The sequence below is a fragment of the Triticum dicoccoides genome, chromosome 7B, assembly GCF_002162155.2.
Source record: "Triticum dicoccoides isolate Atlit2015 ecotype Zavitan chromosome 7B, WEW_v2.0, whole genome shotgun sequence".
Lineage (NCBI taxonomy): Eukaryota > Viridiplantae > Streptophyta > Magnoliopsida > Poales > Poaceae > Triticum > Triticum dicoccoides.
In genome coordinates this window covers 368,430,766-368,437,109 of record NC_041393.1, presented here as the reverse complement: position 1 = coordinate 368,437,109, position 6,344 = coordinate 368,430,766, and positions in this window count along the sequence as shown.

Genomic DNA, 6,344 nt, shown 5'->3' with positions numbered 1-6,344 from the left:
AGAGTATGACAGTGGGGCCCACCCCCTATTAACACTAATTAGGTTAATTAAAATGTTTAATTAAAAATGTGTCACTGACCAGTGGGACCCACTGGTCAGGTTGACCAGTCAACCCTGTTGACTGCTGACGTCAGCATGACCTCATGCTGATGTCATAAATCCATTTTCGAATTAAATAAAATAATTACTTAAATTCCAGAAATTAATAAAATCTTTGGAAAATCATATCTTTTAATCCGTAACTCGGATTAAATTATTTTCAACATGAAAGTTGCTCAGAACGATGAGACGAATCTGGATACGCGGTCCGTTCGTCCGCCACACACCCCTAACCTATCGAACCCGCAACTTTCCCCCTCCGGCTCCTCTGCCCGAAAACACGAAACACCGGGAATACTTTCCCGGGGGTTTTCCCCCCCTTCACCGGTATCACTTACTACCGCGTTAGGGCACACCGAACACCGCGTATTGCCTTGTTATATTTTGTGATGCTTTGTTTGCTCTGTATTCATTATTTCTTCCCCCCTCTTCTCTCCGGTAGACTACGAGACCGACGCCGTTGCTGCCCAGTTCGACTACGGAGTTGACGACCTCTCTCTCTTGCCAGAGCAACCAGGCAAGCCCCCCCCTTGATCACCAGATATCGCCTAATCTATTCTATACTGCTTGCATTAGAGTAGTGTAGCATGTTACTGCTTTCTGTTAATCCTATTCTGATGCATAGCCTGTCATTGCTGCTACAGTCATTGATACCTTACCCGCAATCCTAAATGCTTAGTATAGGATGCTAGTGTTCCATCAGTGGCCCTACACTCTTGTCCGTCTGCCATGCTATACTACTGGGCTGTGATCACTTCGGGAGGTGATCACGGGCATATACTATATACTTTACACGGTTACATTACCTGTGATACTGTTCGGAGTTGGGGGCTGAAAGGACAGGTGGCTCCATCCCGGTAGAGGTGGGCCTGGGTTCCCGACGGCCCCCGACTGTTACTTGTGGCGGAGCGGCAGGGCATGTTGAGACCACCTAGGAGACAGGTGGGCCTGGCCCTGTTCGGCGTTCGCGGATACTTAACACGCTTAACGAGATCTTGGTATTTGATCTGAGTCTGGCTACGAGCCTATACGCACTAACCATCTACGTGGGAGTAGTTATGGGTATCCCGACGTCGTGGTATCAGCCGAAGCACTTCAGACGTCAGCGACGGAGCGGCGCGCGCCGAATTGGACTGGAACGCCACTAGGCTAGGTCTGCTTTCGGCCGCCCACGCAACGTGCAGGTGTGCTCAGGGCGATGGGCCCAGACCCCTGCGCGCTTAGGTTTAGACCGGCGTGCTGGCCTCTCTGTTTTGCCTAGGTGGGGCTGCGACGTGTTGATCTTCCGAGGCCGGGCATGACCCAGGAAAGTGTGTCCGGCCAAATGGGATCAAGCGTGTTGGGTTATGTGGTGCACCCCTGCAGGGGAGTTAATCTATTCGAATAGCCGTGATCTTCGGTAACAGGACGACTTGGAGTTGTACCTTGACCTTATGACAACTAGAACCGGATACTTAATAAAACACACCCTTCCAAGTGCCAGATACAACCGGTGGTCGCTCTCCCTCAGGGATACGAGGGGAGGATCGCCGGTTAGGTTATGCTATGCGATGCTACTTGGAGTTGCTACTTGGAGATGCTACTTGGAGGACTTCGACCTACCCTCTTCTGCCTGTTGCAAGACGGAGGTGACCAGAAGCGTAGTCTTCGATAAGACTAGCTATCCCCCCTCTTATTCTGGCATTCTGCAGTTCAGTCCACTGATATGGCCCTTTACACATATACCCATGCATATGTAGTGTAGTTCCTTGCTTGCGAGTACTTTGGATGAGTACTCACGGTTGCTTCCTCCCCCCTTTTTTTCCCCTTTCCCTTCCTTTCTGGTTGTCGCAACCAGATGCTGGAGTCCAGGAGCCAGACGCCACCGTCGACGACGACCCCTACTACACTGGAGGTGCCTACTACTACGTGCTGCCCGCTGATGACGACCTGGAGTAGTTAGGAGGATCCCAGGCAGGAGGCCTGCGCCTCTTTCGATCTGTATCCCAGTTTGTGCTAGCCTTCTTAAGGCAACTTGTTTAACTTATGTCTGTACTCAGATATTGTTGCTTCCGCTGACTCGTCTATGATCGAGCACTTGCATTCGAGCCCTCGAGGCCCCTGGCTTGTATTATGATGCTTGTATGACTTATTTTATTTGTAGAGTTGTGTTGTGATATCTTCCCATGAGTCCCTGATCTTGATCGTACACATTTGCGTGCATGATTAGTGTACGATTGAATCGGGGGCGTCACATATTTTTTGCGCATTAAGCCAGAATAACAAGGTGTGAGATGGACCTGCTCAGCGCGTGCAGGTGCCATGTTTGCCCATCGCGCATACCCCCTGCAATGCCAGAGCGTGTTTGGGCCGGCACGATACAGTGTTTTATCACCATGGGTTTGGGGAAGGTTCTAGAACCTTCTCTAAACCGTTTTTTTTTCCTTTCTGTTTTTTCCTTCTTTTTCTTCCTTTTACTTTTCTTTTTCTTCCTTTTACTTTTCTTTCCTTCTTTCAAGTTTGTGAACATGTTTTGAAATCATGAACATTTTTTTAAAACAAATTCATGAACATTTTTCGAAATCATGACATTTCTCAAATTTGTGAACACTTTTTACAAATTTTCCAACATTTTTCAAACTCTTGAACATTTTATACAGATTCATGAATTATGAACATTATTGAAACTTATGAACATCCAATTTTCTAAATTTTGAACATTTCATTAATTATGATTTTTTATAAGTTTGTAAATATTTTTAAATTTTATGACATTTTTTAAACTCGTGAACATTTTCAGAATCGGCGGACATTTTTTGAAAATCATCAAGATGTTTTTGAAATGCGTGAACATGTTTTAGATTCCTGAAAAAATGAGTGAACACTCTTGAATCAATGAACTTTTGTTTTGTAATTCTTGATCGTTTATTTGATTTTTATGAACATTGTTTCAAAATTCATGAACATTTTTATAATGTGTGAACATTTTTTGATTTCCTAAACATTTTTTCTAAAACTATGAATATATTTTGTGAACATGCAAACAATTTTTCAAAATCAAGAACATTTTTTAATCCACGGAGCATTTTTTGATTTTTTGAACAAATTTTCAAATTTACTGATATATTTGGACTTTTTTTGAAATCTTAATTTTTTCCACAATTATCTCCTCCTTTAGTCATTCATCGTAACATGATACGTCTCCGTCGTATCCATAATTTTTTATTGTTTCATGCCAATATTATACAACTTTTAATTTATACATTTTTGGCAACATTTTATATGATTTGTTTGGACTAACATATTGATCCAGTGCCCAGTGCGAATTCCTGTTTGTTGCATGTTTTTTGTTTCGCAAAAAATCTATATCAAACAAAGTCCAAACACGATAAAAATTTACGAAGAATTAGTTTGGAATATTTATGATTTTTGGGAGGTGGAATCAACGCAAACGGGGGCCCACAGTGACCACAACCCACCAGAGCGCGCCAGGCACCCCCTGGCGCGCCCAGGTATCTTGTGCCCTCCTCGAAGGTCGGTTGGGGCCCTTCTTCTGGTGCAAGAAAGATAATTTATGGAAAAAATCGTGTAAAAATTTCAGCGCAATCGGAGTTACGGATCTCCGGGAATTTAAGAAACCGTGAAGGGCCAGATCTGGGAAACGCAAAACAGAAGAGAACAGAGAGGGAGATCCAATCTCGGAGGGGCTCCCTCCCCTCTGCCACCATGGAGGCCATGGACCAGAGGGGGAACTCTCCTCCCACCTAGGGGGAGGCCAAGGAAGAAGAAGAAGAAGGAGGGGGGGCTCTCTCCCCCTCTCTCCCGGTGGCGCCGGAACACCGCTAGGGCAAGGATCGTGACGGCGATCTACATCAACAATCTTGCTACCATCAATACCAACTCTCTCCCCCTCCATGCAGCGGTGTAACACCTCTTCTCCCCGCTGTAATCTCTACTTAAACATGGTTCTCAACTCCATATATTATTTCCCAATGATATTTGGCTATCCTATGATGTTTGAGTATATCCGTTTTGTCTTGTGGGTTAATCGTGATCTAGGTTAGTATGATCGTATATTTTATTTATGGTGCTGTCCTACGGTGCCCTCCGTCTCGTGCAAACGTGAGGGGTCCCCGCTGTAGGGTGTTGCAGCAAGAGTGACAGAAGCTTAAACCCGAGTAGGTGTGTTGTTACGTATGGGATAAGAGGACTTGATATTAAATGCTATGGTTGGGTTTCACAACCTTAATGATCTTTAGTAGTTGCGGATGCTTGCCAAGAGTCCAATCATAAGTGCATATGGTCCAAGTAGAGAAAGTATGTTAGCTCATGCCTCTCCCTCGTATAAAATTACAAGAATGATTACCGTTACTTGTTATCGATTGCCTATGGACAAATGACTTTCTTGTTGACAAAAGCTATTCACTTTTATTACCTTGCAATTTATTCGTAGTTTTATTCTCGCAAAGTACTCGTAGTTTTATTCTCGCAAAATAGTTTCATACTTGTTTTAGGTAAAGCAAATGTCAAGTGTGCGTGGAGTTGTATCGGTGGTCCATAGAACTTGAGGAAATATTTGTTCTGCCTTTAGCTCCTTGTTGGGTTCGACACTCTTATTTATCGAAGAAGGCTACAAACGACCCCCTACACTTGTGGGTTATCATAACATTGCTTAAAATAGAGGAATAACCACATCCGGGGCGTTGTCCATCTAGATATTTGGAGGAGAAAATCTAGCTATCCTAGCCAGTTCATGAGCTACTTGATTTCTTTCTCTATTACAATGATCATAGATGACATGAATAAAATCAAGCGACATAAAATAACAGTCATCAAAGATAGCAGAAGCTACTGAAGAAGAGTAACCGTTGATTAGGGCAGCAACAATCTCCACACTATCAGAGATGACCTCGATCTTACTGCATCCAACTGTAAGTGCCAGGTTCATTCCAAACTTCACTGCAACTGCCTCCGCCGTTAATGAGTCAAAGCAAAGATCACTTTTTTCATTTGCAGCTGTGTATTAACTTTCCATGATGGTCTTGGATGACTGCTCCAATCGTCCCCTTAAGTGTGTCCACATCAAAACGTGCATCAACATTTACCTTACCGTAGCCATAAACTTGGTTTCAATCAAGCATCTGATCTCACTTTGGCCTTAGGACTATATGAGATAATATAGTTAGCGGCTAAACATCTCACTGCCATATTAATTTGAGCAATGTTTTGTGTTTCTTCTCCGTGTATCAACTTATGACGCTCATACCAAAAGTATCGGGCTGCTATTGCCACCATTTCTTTCAACTTTGGTTGACCAAGCACTTAGACATCTTTCTCTAGAAGGCACAACAGATGCTCCAAAATTACTTCACCTTCCATGTCAACTAGCAACACCTTTTTGATGATTTTAATCTTGACTGGACATGTTAAGTTCTAAAGTAAGTCCCATGTTTCTGTTGGGTTAGAGGCTCCTGACGTAGTCTCCAACTTATGGCCTAATTGGAACTCCCAACATTTTGCATGATAGGTCGAACACACTATAAAAACATCGGTCTTTATCAAATTCCACGCCAAAAAATCTGTCATTTCATGTAGTGGAAGAGGGATAGCCATAATCCTTTGAGCATCAACATTCTAGAATGTTTGTTTTACCAATTGTTCATTCCAGTTCCCTCTTGATGGATCAATAAGATCGTTGATCCTAGTCAGCAGATTATTTCCTCTAGGTGTTATAACCTTTCTTGATGCACTCTACGGGATCCAAGAATCTTCCCACATTTTGATTTTCTCAGCATCACCAACTCTCCAAATATGTCCACGTCTCAGTGTTTCAACTCCAGCCATAATACTATGCCATGTGTATGAAGCTTTCTTTTTCAAAGTTGCATTGATAAGATCCTGATACGTCTCCAACGTATCTATAATTTATGAAGTATTCATGTTTACAATAGCTTTATATGATTTTGGTATGATTTGATTAGAACTAACCCACACTGACGCTGTTTTCAGCAGAACTACCGTGGTGTTGTTTTTGTGCGGAAATAAAAGTTCTCGGAATGCGCTGAAAATCAACGGAGAATTTTTCTGGAAAATATAAAAAAATATTGGAACAAAAAGTTATCGGAGAGGAGTCCCGTGGGGCCCACGAGGGTGGGGGGGGTGCCCCTGTGCCTCGCGGACTCCTCGAGGGCCCCCTAACTTTTCCTCGACGCCAACCTCTTCTATAAATACCCAAACCTCCAGAAAATAACCTAGATCAGAAGTTC